The sequence below is a fragment of the Colobus angolensis genome, unplaced genomic scaffold (genome assembly GCF_000951035.1).
Source record: "Colobus angolensis palliatus isolate OR3802 unplaced genomic scaffold, Cang.pa_1.0 Scaffold86, whole genome shotgun sequence".
Taxonomy (NCBI): domain Eukaryota; kingdom Metazoa; phylum Chordata; class Mammalia; order Primates; family Cercopithecidae; genus Colobus; species Colobus angolensis.
Window position 1 is genome coordinate 1,067,882 of NW_012122487.1, and position 13,909 is coordinate 1,081,790.

Below are 13,909 nucleotides of genomic sequence, written 5' to 3' on the forward strand. Positions count from 1 at the left end.
GTTCCCTGGATTCTGAGAAGCCACTTCTGTTTCAAAAATGTAGACTGGCAGACAGAGTCTAGTGTGGTCCCCACTGTCATGCTCTGTATAAAGTGTCAGTGAACCTGGGACTTGCATCCAGCCATTAGAAAATGGCAAATGTGCTATAAGTCACTCCCATGGTTAGGCTCTACCTTGCAAGCATGCACGTGAGATTCTCCTACTGGCCTCCTGCATGCTTGCAAGGTACAGCCTAGCCATGGAGGTGACTTCTAGCACCTTTGCCATACCCTAAGAGTAAGAAGCAAGCTGCTGCCAAGTGAACAGCCTGTGGAGCAGGCCACATGACAGAATGTGAACCGTCTCCAGGAGCCAAAGGCCTCCGTCCTGTAACTTCTAGGAAGTGAACTCTCCTACAACCACATGAGCTTGAACAAGGACCTCAAGCTCCAGACGGGAACTCAGCCCTTGAATATGCCTTGTGGGGCCTTGTGCAACCACAAGCAGAGGACCTGCTAAGCTGTGCCAGACTTCTGACCAACAGGAACCAGGAGATCATGTGTGCTCTTTTAAGCTGCTAAATTTGGGGTAATTTGTTGCACAACAATAGAGAACTCATACATATATCTTGACCAATTTCTAATAATGGGATAAAAATGACTTGGCCTCCTCTGTAATACGGAGCAGCACCAGCCTCCTTAAGGAAACAACAGCACAGACACAAGTAACCCACTTCAGAAGCCCTAAGCCCACCCTCCACAGACATACAACTACCACTAGCAAGAGGTCATTAATGATGGATTGCTTTTCTTTATCTTTATAAGAAAGGGGAAAAAATGAACAAAACATTTCTTCTTGCATCTAGAACTAAAACCAGAGCTTTGATTTTAGTCATCTGATCTACTTTCCCAATCTAAGGAGCAAGGGCATGAGATCTAGATCTTTGATCTCCTAAATCAATATAACTTAACCAAAAATGAAACATTGTAAATAAAGGTTACTAAGATGTTCTGATTCTGTCAACATATAAAAACTCATACCTGTATCTTTACTCTTTCCAGAATTTAAGTTTAAATTATCCTTTAGTAGTTTAAATTATCCAAAAAGCTTAAAATACCATACCTTGCAAGAAGGACGCAATCAACATTTTTTATCTTCCCCAAAATTAGGGCATCGGATGGCTGCATGCAATGAAAAAATGTCAATTAATTCAGCGATTTAAAAACAGGTATGTAAATTAAAATTGTTCAACCACAACAGTACTCATGGAATCTGAAGAGTCTGAGGATACAACTTAGAGAAGAGGCAAGATCTGATTATCAATATAATCATTTAATCAATCACTTATTGATCCCTCTGCAAGCATAGATTCACAGGACTCAAGGTTACCATGAGTACCTGTGTAGGTACTATTTAGTCAGATCTATTCGTAATGAGTACCCCAGGGGACTATCATGGTAGACTGGTCAAACTTAGATGTGTCAAGGTTATTGGGCAGGTTCAAGAACAGGTATGAGGGTGAAAGGCAGAAAGGATAAGAAGTCACTGTCATGACACTAACAACTCAGTACTGGAAATGTCTGCTTGTGTTAACCAGGTCTAAGATGATCCTGGAAATGACTTGAGGTAACAAAGGCTGGAAAGACCCTTAGAACCAAGGGGTTTAAGAAAATGAACCAAGATGACTGCAGGACTGGGAGCATACAAGGTCAACCTAAGAATTTAGCTGAAAAGGAGGGTTTGGTTGGGACAGCCAGATAGACAGATCTTACAGAAGGACCAGAGGACGTAGCAATATGGAATTAGGAGAATGCAGACACCCTCACCCTGGCATACATAGGCTACGTGACACGGGATTGAAGAACAAGCAACCTCTCCTATATAAGGAGGAACGTTTTATTTCTAGCTCAGTTATGCATTCAACTAACATGAGGTATGTTCTCATTCCCCAAAACAGTTCTTTTCACTCAAATGCCACTTCATAATCATAATTCATCCTATTAGTCATCAGCCTGTCCCCTAATTAGTGTGGTGTGACCTATTGGCCCCATATTAGAAGGTGATTTGAATGTAGATTTGAAAGTACAGTCTGGAATGAGTCTGTGGTCTGAAATGAGTATCGATTTCCAGCAACAGAATTAGAGAAGTGAGGTACATATCCAGTAGCCATTTTCTCAAAACATCAAAGTCTGAGGCATCCGTCAGACACCTTCTCAGCTGATTGAACCCAACAGCAGAACTTCTGGCCCTCTCTGCTGTGAGCAGACAGCCCTGGGCTGCCAAAACAAAAGCAATATTTTTTTTTAATTTAAAAATCAAGCCAGCAAGGAGAAATGAAAAAACTAACATGTCTCCACTAATTGGATATATTAACCTTGCCAAATGGAGTATCCACGTATTTTTCAGTTCTTCCTTCTAAAATTTCTGGATCATCCAGGCCTGTTCCACCAATTATTCCAATCTAAGAGAGAAAAAGACAGAGAAGATTATTGTATTTGGTGATTTTTATTAGAAATAAAATTCTAAGCAAATTCATTTATTCATATGCTCTTCTCCATTCCTGCCAAGCCCTATTTTTTTGAAATCCGAAAATTACTGAACAACAATCAACAAATATTTCAAAGCCTTCTATAAAAATCAACAAATATTTGAAGGCCTTCTATATTCTAGAAATAACCAAAATGTAGGGTACCTTTTTGGACTACATCACATTTACTTCTGACTGTCTGAATTACAAGTCAGCACAGACAGGTACTTTAACCAACTCAAGTTAGAAAATCAAACCTAAAAGTAGGCAAATATGGTAGTGGAAAGTACCTTCTAATCAATTTTGTTTCTCTGTCAAATGGACTACAGAGTAAAGAATGTCCAGAAGACTGCTGGGATATAAAATATTAGATATTCCATTTGGTAGTGATTTCTCCTCACTGTTCTATTTGATAAAGAAATTAGAGATTATCTTTCCTACGCCATTAGAATCACAGAGCTAGGAGAGAATGCTGACAGAGGAGACTGAAATAGCAAGAAAAGTTACCCGCATATACATTTATGAAAACAATCATTCATATATGTATGCAAATTCGTATTTACATATTGTAGATATACATATAGGATACTCATGTATACTACTCAGTAAATTATGTAAACATAAATAAGTAATTCAAAAGGTAGTTATAAGATTTTTTTAAGTTCATGAATTGTATTGCATTTTTCAGAGATTATCTTGAAAGTCCTTGTCTGAGTTAAAGAAACCTGAGAGTTGATCTAATTTGATGATTAAGAAACAGAAACAAGAACAATTACAAAAATAAATATTAACTAAACTGTTAAAACTAAAAATTAAGTAACAAATCATTAGGGAAATTTCCTTGGGCTGGTACTTCCTAAAGGACAAAGTAAATAGTGCCAGGCTAACTTTATTAGAAACCTAATTAATGCGAAGTGACCTGAGCATTGTTGTTTTTCAATGAAAAGCTTTAAATCTATTGTCACCTGGGTAACTAAATAAAATAAATTAGGCCTCAAGAAAAAATTCCAGAGTTAAGAATTCAGTGAACATCTGAATTAAATAATTTTCAGGTCAAGTTACACAAGTTGAGTCCTATCAACACGTAAAAAAATGGTTACCTTTCTGCCTCAGTTTCCTGAAAAAAACAAAAAACAAAAAACAAAGGCAACAACAAAAAACAAACAAGAAAATAAGGACAATTTAGTGAAGTTTTTACTGAAGAACTGTGCCTGTTTCCCATGGCATGGTTACATAATTTGTGACTGTCCACCACAATTTCCTTAAGTGGCAAAGCCAGGTTTTGATGTTGGCGCCATCTTGTGGAGGTATATTATTAAAACCACAGCAGGTTAACATACTTTATGTCAATGAACTTCACATTATTGTTAAAGGGTAACCAGTATTATAGCTTTCAAATCAACAGAAGTGTTCACTTAAGTCAATACATTTAAATAACGGCACTTCAATAGAAAACAACAAAAATTCATACTGTTTTAGGAAATCCTAACCCTTCCTTAGCCCGGCTTCTCCAACTTATCCTTCATTCCGTGGACCTCTGAAGCACCACAGGTCATGAGGAGGCTAAGAAACCATCCAGCCCATGTCCTCACCTGGGATACAGTTATGAACTGCTGACTCTGAAATTACTCTCAGCCAACTCCCTGGGATTCAGCTACTAGCTTTTTAACTCATCACCACTTTGACCTGGCTGTTTCTGGGTGTTCCCTGAGCCATGGCATCTCAGATTCTTGATTCAACACTGGATGGTCGGGATCAAATACACAAATCAAGTTGGGCTTTGTTTGGAGCCACCCTCTGAGTTTACGTGAACTTGCCCAGCATTGTAGCAGTTGTTGAGAAATGCTAACCAGGTGTCCTGCTGAAATTCAGAGCCCCTGAGCTCACTCCCAGCAGCCCCAGGCTTCAGTCTGCATCACCTGACTGCATAATGACTCTGCACTAGGTAGCTGGCAACTCAGCCCTCAGCAAGGAACATGTAGTAGCCCTGGACATGAAAGCAAGAGTGGCTACTGCTCTGGAATGATCTGCTGGCAAGCCCATCCAGTCACTTAACTAGGTCCAGTTGTTTATCGAAACCTACACTGTGCGAGGGATACAGGGACAAGCGAAGCAACTGAGTCCCGCCATCCCAGGAAACTGGACCTCTAAGATGGAGGCCAGCAGGGTCAAGATGTGGCCAATGTCGCCACCTGCTGGCTCCACAGCAAAGTACAACTGGGATGAAGTACCCAAGCACTGATGGCCCAATTCTATCCACATTCCCTTGAGTCTCTAAGTTTGTGTCAACTCAATACTGCCTTAGTAATAAAGTAACTGTGTCTGTGGACTTACATGTTACAGGCACTGTGCTAAGCGCTTCAGTGGTCTTACCTTATTTCATCATCACGACCATAAGATAGGCCCTATAGAATGTTACCCGTTTTACAAACGAAGAAAGAGAAGCATAAAAATTAAAAACATTCAAGAGCAAATCATAAGGAGCAAAGCTGGGATAGAAATCCAGGTCTTTCAAGCTTAACCACTATGATCTGCCCTCTCCCAATATCCCCTGGAGTCCTTCATAACATTACACCTTATTAGAAAAGTTTTTTTGGTCTCCATGTTATGAGGCAACATGCTCAGAGAGGTCAAGTTCATGACGAAGGTCACAGAACAAGCACAGAAACAGTGACTCCAGGTATCTGAGTGAATCATCTCAGAGGGGAGGAAAACTCTCAATGACTTCATCCACGCTCAGGAAACAATGACAAGACCCTGCCAGGCCTCCTGGGCCGGAAGCGTCAGTCCCCAGTTCAGTTAATTCTAGACTGTGTAAGAAATGTGTTCAAGACCTGAGATGGAATTTCTGCCCAGCCAGGACTTCTTTATTACACAAGATAGAGTTCTGAAATAGGGAGTCAATCAAGGTCCTTGACAGATTTTAAAAGCTAGTGGCTCATGCCACACTTTTCCACTGACTGACCATCAAACCAAACTTCTCAAAACTAGACTTTCTGCATTGATAATAAAGCTCTTTATGACATCTGCTTCAGAACCCTAAAGCTGCCCACACCTGCCTACAGTGACTTGAACCACCTGGTGTCTGCAACCATGAGTGGGGTCACCATCTGTCTGCACTTCCCTGGCCAACTCAATGCTGACTTGCAGAAGCTGGCCGTGAAGAGGGTCCTATTCCCCCACCTGCACTTCATGTCTGGTTTCGCCCTGCTGACCAGTCGGGACAACCAGCAGTACCAGGCCCTGATGGTGCATGAGCCCACCTGGCAGATGTTTGATGCCAAGAACATGATGGCTGCCTGCAACCTCTGCCATGGCTGCTACCTAATGGCGGCTGCCATGTTCAGGGGTCACATGTCCATGAAGGAGGTGGACAGGCAAATGCTTAATGCCCAAAACATGAACAGCAGCTACTTTGTTGGTTGGATCCCCCAAGATATAAAAACAGCTGTATGGACTTCCCACCCTGGGGGCTAAAGATGTCCGCCACCTTCACTGGCAACAACACTGCTATTTAGGAACTGATCAAGTCCATCTCAGAGCAGTTCACAGGTGTGTTTCGGTGCAAAGCTTTTCTGCACTGGTACACGGGCGAGGGCATGGACGAGATGGAATTCACTGAGGCTGAGAGCAACATGAATGACCTGGTGTCTGAATACCAGCAGTAGCAGGAGGCCACGGATGAGAAGGAAGAAGACTTTGAGTGGGCCAAGGAAGAGGTAGGTGGCCTAAAGCCTTCTGTTACTGTGTGAAGGGTGGAAGTGATGTGAATCCTTTATTCACACACAATCTGTTCTATGACAGCCATGTCTTACTGTATGTGCACTTGCTATTCTTTGTGTCTTGACATCACGTGTTCTAAAGACACCTCAAAGAAAGCATTTTCATAGTGAAGAAAAAATTTTTGTTCAAGAGCAAATCAATCCAAGGGTCTGACTTCTCTAAGACTGTGAAAGCATTTATCCAAATACCAGCTCACCTGCTCAGAACGGTTACTTCCAGCAATGTGGAAAGGGTGCATACTAGCCCCTACTCTGTGTCTATTTCCACTAGTACCTGGCTACAAGAGATTTTACCAACCCTTCTTTGTCCCAGAAACCATTCACCATCACTTTGAGGCCTGGGCGCACTGCCGTAAGGAACCCAGCACTCTATAATGGCATTCTCAAAATACCCCAAGCATTTGAGACCAGCTCATGCCAGGGAGATGGGCTGCCTCTGAGTGCCTCAAGCTCATGATGAGGTAAGCAAGCCAGAGCGGGAGCTGGCACAGCCCGATCTGAGCATTGCAGTCCTTCAGATCTGGTTGCCATAACAATTTTGGCAAGCACAGCAGACAGAAGCCCTCATTATTAGGCTGACATGGCTTTGAGGCCTGTCAGGGCCTTGCAAAATCCTGGAAGCCTAGCTGTATGGGAGGGAGCAACCAACTGTCTCTGGCTGGGAGGACTGTTAAAAACCTGCAATAGGGTCCACAGGGATAGCTGGGGGCTTCATCTCAGAAAAGACACCCCCCTCTGTAGGCCACCCTTGTAGGTAGTGGTTATGGATGGAACTGTGTCTCCCCTAAGTTCATATGTTGAAGTTCCAACTCTCAGTACCTCAGAATGTGACTATATTTGCAGTTTTTAAAGACATAATTCAGCTCAAATGAGGTCACTGGGATGGGCCCTAATACAGTATAGCTCATGCTATGGTTTGAATGTGGTCATCTTCAAAACTCATGTTGAGGCTTGTTCCCCAAATACAGTGATGCTGGGAGGTAGTACCTTTAAGAGGAGTTTGAGTTATGAGCCGTGGTAATAATCCACCCCCATTGAGGGATTAATGCAGTCCCAGGGGAGGGTGTTCTTGTTCTCATTGAGTTGGATTAGTTCCAGTAAGAGTGGGTTGTTATGAAGCCAAGTTTGTCTCTCTCTTTTTCGTGTTTCCTTTTCCTGTCTCCCTGGTCTCCCTTTCATTTCTTTTAAATAAACCTCTTTTCTTTATAAATTATCCTGTCTCAGGTATTCTGTTATAGCAACAGAAAACAGACTAAGAAAACTCTTGTCCTTATAAGAGATTGAGATATAAACACATACAGACGGAAGACCCTGTGAAGACAAATGGAGAACACTGCCATCTACAAGCCAAGGAGACTGACCTTACAAGAAATCCACCTTGATCTCACCTTGACCTTGGACTTCTAACCTCCAGAGCTGTGAGGAGATAATGCTTCTGTTGCATAAGCTACCCAGTCTGTAGTGCTTTGTTACAGCAGTCCTAGCGAACTAATACAGTGACTCTATATTTTAGTCGGATAAGCTTGGACAACCCAAGGGCTCAAAACATCCATGGTTTTTATTTGACCAAACGCCCCTTATAAAGTACAGATACCAGGCTAAAGGGCAGACACCCTCTTAAAGACACACTTCACCTGCTGAAATGGCCAGATATTTTCAGAGGAGGATTTTCCCTAACGCATACTGTATTTGTTAGAGATCTCCTATGCTTGTGGAACAACAGCAGGACCCACCCACCCTCCTGAGCCAGCTGCTGGATACTAGGACATTCCCCCTCTCCTGCTTTCAATACCAAAGCCCAGGCCCCAGGGATTCTGATTAGTTGGGCAAGGCGTAGTTTGTTTTTAAAGCTCTGCAGGTGGTTCTAAAGTGCCCTCAGAACTAAGCAACCTGCTCTAGGGCCTAGACCATAAATTTCTAAAACGTGGGCTGAGTGTGGTAAGCTGAATAATACCCCTGCCCCAAAGAGATCCTAGCTACATCCTAATTCCCAGAACCTGCCTCAAATATGATTAAATCCAGGATCTTGAGATGGGGAGATTATACTAGATTATCTGGGTGAGACCTAAATGAAATCACAAGGAGGTAAGAAGGTCAAATGAGGAAGAAAGTGATATAATGATAGAAGCAGAGGGAGAGAAAAGAGGACATGATGTTTTCTTGTATTTTTTGCAGAGATGGGGTTTCACCATACTGCCCAGGCTGGTCTTGAACTCCTTAGCTCAAGGGACCTACCCACCTCAGCCTCCCAAAGTGCTATGATTACAGGCATGAGCCACCGCGCTTAGCCTCATTTGTGTTGTCTTAAGCCACTCCATGTGTGAAAATTGTTACAGCAGCAACAGGAAACTATTACACTAAGGGAAGAGCTTGTTAAAAGTGCAGATGGTCACCCTTTCCAAAGCTCTCTAGGTCAGTGGCTGTCAAACTTCAGTGGACATCTGAATATCTTAAGGCTTGTCAAAACCTAGATTGCTGGGCCCCAGCCCCAGAGTTTCAGATTCACTGGGACTGGGGTGGGGCCTATGAACTTGCATTTCTAGCAAATGACCAGGTGATATGAATGCATGACACACTTTGAGAACCACTGCTTTAGATGCTTTTGAGGCACAGACTGGAATGCCATGACAACAACCACAGGTAAGGATCCAGGATCCACTGCATACAAACATTTTCCTTAACTGCTTCCTCAACTGCACCTATAGGGGTAAGATTTTTACTTAATCCATACAATTATCAAGAGAATAAAGTGAAATAATGTATTAATATCAGGCACTGTTTCTGTATACCCTACCACTCCTGGCAAAAATAAAAAATCAAAATAAACTTCCTCAAAGCAACAAAAAAAGCCCTATTTCCTCCTTTTACTCTGCTGAGCAGTACAAAACCTGGCTGCTCCTACCTCTCTTCAGCAGGTAGTCTTTTTGTGATTTTGCCTTAGGGTCCTCAACTAAATGTCAAACAGCTCTCCTGGGGGTGTCTGGAAACAGGGCTATTTCTGGCTGTTGTCATGACTATGGGGAGTGCTAATGGCATTTCTGCGGAGGGGGTTAAGGGTTGCACTCCATGTCTCACAATGCTTGAGACAGTCCTACAAAAGAAGTAATTGTCCTGCCCAAAATGCCCTTGTGTCCCTAGGCAAAAAAATGAAGGCTCGTTGGTCATTTGATTTTCAACTGGGGCCTGCGGGTTGTCCTGTTTTAGATGGCCACACAAGGACTTTCAGGCTGAAGGCCCTTGTAGGCCACACTCGAGACAGCCAAGCGGAGAGTGTAAAGGCCCATGTTCCACAGTCTACAAACCATGACTTGTCCGTCTCCCTTAATATCATTATGTTTATAGCTCACTACCAACCCACAGTGGGACCATATCCCCTCCCTGTCACAGCAACCATGATTAACAAGTTGTTGTTGTTATTATTATTATTATTATTTTGAGGCAGGATCTTACTCTTGTCGCCCAGGCTGGAGTGCAACGGTGCAATCCCTGCTCACTGCAACCTCTGCCTTCTGGGCTCGAGTGATTCGCCCACCTTGGCCTCCTGAGTAGCTGGGATTACAGGTGTGCAGCACTGTGCCGAGTTAATTTTTGTATTTTTGGTACAGATGGGGTTTCACCATGTTGCCCAGGCTGGTCCCGAACTTCTGAGCTCAGGTGATCTGCCCATCTGGGCCTCCCAAAATGTTGGGATTACACGCATGAGCCGCTGCACCTGGCCAAGTCTTATTTTTAATTTCCCAGAGTGAAAGCTGGGAGGCTGCCCAGGGGAGTCATGCTACACTGCTGGAGCCCTCCAGAATGCCCTCTATTTGGGTGCCAAAGACTAGTTTGGCCCTCTCTCAGGAATACTACCTGCCCTTGGCTGATGCTGAAGGACAATGTCTCCCTGAGGTCCTCTCAGACAATGGCGATGTTAATCCCATAGCCTCTGGCTCCTGCTGCCTCTCTCCATGGCTACCCCCCAAGTAATAGCCTCACTTCCTGCCTGGACCACTTCTCACTGCAGTGAACCACAAAAAAGACTGTTTCAATTACTCTCACTCCAGGTGGCTTTCTCCCTCCCTCAACCTGCCACCCACTCTGCTCCTACAGTAAAGAGGCCCCTGAGCATCTCAGCCTCTGGCCCCCTAACCAGCAGTATCTGGGAGGAAGGAATCCTACACTTACCCTCCTTGGCTCCAAGGAGTCACTCATGGCCCCTTATCGCCCACTTTGAAATGACCCACCAGTATCACCATCTTTTTGATTTTCCAGGTCAAAAGCAGAAATCATCCTGTTCTTCTTCCCGCACTCCCCACATCTTACCTGCAAATTCTATCCCCAATCTCATTATTCCTCACCATCTCCATGGCTCCCACCCTAGACTTCAGCACCAACACCAAGACTTCTGGCCTGATCTCTTAGCTCTTCCCCTGCCCACTGGCTATTCTGTACACAACAGCCAGGGTAATCATTTTAAAATGTAAATCAAACGCCACCTGCTGCTCTTCCACAGTTTCCAAAACATTTAAAATCAAAACTCTTGATCATGGTCTATAAGGATGGCCTTATGAGCTGCATCCACCCAATTCTCACTGTGCATCCGTGATTTCCATTCCTACTACACTCAGCTCACTTCTGCGACACTTTAGTTTTTGCTCTCCTACCCCCATCTCTCTCCTCAGGTCTTCACTTGGATCTTTATCCTTATTTTCACTATCAGCTTGTTTAAGTCCATTCAGGCTGCTATAACAAGGTATCTTAGGACTGGGTGGCTTATAAACAGCAGAAATTTCTCACAGTCTGGAGGCTTAGCAAGTCTAAGGTCACAGCAGATTCAGTGTCTGGGGAAGGCCCACGTTTTGGCTCATAGATGGTGTCCTCTCACTTAGTGGAGGGAATAAGGCAGCTCTCTAGGGCACTGATTCCATTCACGAGGGCTCCACCTTTATGACCCAATCATGCCCAAAGGCCCTATCTTCTAATACCATCACACTGGCGATTAGGTTTCAACATAGAGATTTTGGAGGCAGACTACTGCACAGCTTAAAATCCACCTCCCTAGGAGTCTTTTCTGACACCCCGCAGCCAGTGGAATCTTATTGCTGTTTCACTTTCATGTCAGTTGGTTTTCCACCCTGACTAGAATATAAACTTGAAGAAAATAAAGGCCTTGCTTACTCAAAGATGCATCCCCAGTGTCTGGCAGGCATTCAATAAATATTTTTGATTAGGATTCCACCAGTAGATGGCTGGATTTGAAAGATACGCCAAATATTATACTGCCAATCCAAAACTCAGTGGAATCTTTCACTTGCATGAGTTAACTGCACCTCTTAAATTGAGAATGAATTTAAGATCCATTCCCTGTTCCTATCTCTATTTTAAAAAGAGAGGTACTGGGGCTGACATTAAAGGAGTACCTAGAACTGGGCTGAATGTGTTACACGTTACTGTATTTAAATCCAGCCACCTCTCAAGGACCTGCCAGCAACACCAATGGGGCTCAGACACACATGTGCCTCCTACACCTCTACCTGGGTGGTGTCCAGCAGGCTCTGGAGACAGCCTGCTTTCTGCTCGCACTCTGCCTCCCTCTTCAAGATGGACATTCTATCAAGTGCTCATTTTAATTGTGCATTAAGTCACAAGAAAACAGGGCAGAGAGACCACACTTCAGATTTCAGAAATGCCTCACATCTAGTTGGTGGAATGCCAGGCTCTAGGCCCAACTGTGTCCTTATCTAGGTCCAGCTGTGTAATTCTGGACACCTTAGCTGACCTTTCCGGGCCTCAACTTTACACCCGCAAAAGGGATCTGTGTGGTTATACGGATGGTCTTGAAAGAACATTTTCCAGTCCCATTATTCTATAATTTGGGAATAGGATGTGGTTTTTTTTAACCTATTTTGCTCTGGACACTGGCACCTCACATTTTCTATACAGAATGTTGCCTTAGAAGTCTGGGGAATATGGTGCTGGCATCATGGAATCTCAACAGCAAAGCTGTCATCTGTTTTAAACTGAAAGAGAAATCAGCAGGCAGTCTTAGCACCATATGTATCTCTTAATTTTATATCCAGAAGCTTGCCAAGATCAAAAATACACATTATTCAATATTTACATCAGGTCTCTGAGAATCACACTGCCCATTCTGCACTTAAATGCACTGCATTAATTTGAAGGGAAACCGTGTGGCAGGGAGAATGCTAATCAGATTAAAGTAAGACTGTTTTAAACACCATCTCTCTGTTTTTAATGGCATTCGAAGTGTATTCCTGCAAGGGTAAGGTGAAATGTTGTGGCCTAATGATACCTAACACAATAACTTAATGATTGTTGGGGAAAAGGTCATTCAAAATTAATCTCAGTTCCCCCACTTATAAGCACTACCACTTAATAAGCTTCAACCATGTGCAACATAGACAATTTAATTCTAGCTCTCCCAGCAAATTCTGCAGTGAAATTCTCAGTTTACAGATGAGCACCCAAGAGAAGTCACATACTTCACACGAGTTTCATGGAAACCATTTCTGCCTTGTTTCCGCCAAACCATGAAGGCAGGGGCGAGGCTTTCTATAAATATTTGCTGGATGCAAGATTCTTTTCAAAATGACAAAATAAGTTTCATATGTAAGTCTGGATGCAACAACTTTCACCATTCCTCTCATTCTAAGTGGCTCATTTAAACCTGCAAGGGCTTGATAAACTAATCTGGCTGATTACACACTGACCGCAGATTCGCCTTCTCCCGGGAAAACTGCAGTAGAGTGTAGGGTATCGAGATGCTCTGGAGAAGATCGCAGACCTTCCTATCCCATAGGTCAAAAATGTCTAAAAATCAAACAAGTTAACTGCGTTCTTAGCCAGTAATAAACTCCCTAGAAGAGGTCTTAAGTTTTAGCATCGATTTTTCTTTATGTGCTGTAATTCTCTCTTGGAATACTAACCAGGAGAGAAGTGTTTAAAACCCCAGGGAAGCCAGCTGCTACTCTCAGAACTTGTGCCCTCTTCAGCACAAAGCTTCCCACCGCACAATGATCCCTTATATCAGGACCTCTCAGGGCCTAGGGCACAAGGAAATCGAACTCTAACTTGCAAGGCTGCAAAACAAAGCAGTTTGAAGCCAGACGCCTCCAAACGGTGCAGCCCTAAAAAGGGACGCCTGTACTCCTTTTCGAAGAAAGTCTCAGAACCCCTACAGCATTGCGCTGCTGGGGAAAACTTCAGCACGGAGGCCTACGTTCGGAGGAAGAAGAAGCCGGAAGCATGCAAAAGAGCAAGTAAGCAGTTCTCCCACGTGGGCCGCAGGCAGCAAGCAGACTCAGAGAGCGGAAGCTGGAGTCCTGCAAGGCACTAGGAGATGGTCACAGAAGCGCAGGCGCCCGGACACCTGCTGGCTCCAGCCGGGTGTCTTTCTCGGGAGAAGAGTGGTGCTCAAGAATGGTGGCGGCCTGGGCGCAGCCTCTCCCATCCACGACACCTCTCTCTAAAGGGGTGCCTACGCCCTACGGGCAGCGGGTGCAGATGAGCCAAAAGGTGGTGTGTGAGTGTGTGTGTATTGGGGAGGGGATCATTCGCAAGCGTACCCTCTCCTCGAGCGGCAAGCGAGTCCCGAGTGCCGAGCCCCAGTCCCTCCCCG

At 44.0% G+C, this 13,909-nt stretch overlaps 1 protein-coding gene across 1 annotated transcript in view; it reads right to left on the bottom strand.

Annotated features, from left to right (window-relative positions):
• The window catches only part of MTAP (methylthioadenosine phosphorylase), a 52,603-nt gene extending 38,694 nt beyond the window's left edge, over positions 1-13,909 (bottom strand). The window contains exons 1-3 of the mRNA XM_011930330.1: positions 13,857-13,909; positions 2,354-2,440; positions 1,102-1,160 (exon numbers count right to left, since the gene is read on the bottom strand). The gene's annotated coding sequence lies outside the window, so the exon portion shown is untranslated. The remainder of the gene's footprint in view (positions 1-1,101; positions 1,161-2,353; positions 2,441-13,856) is intronic.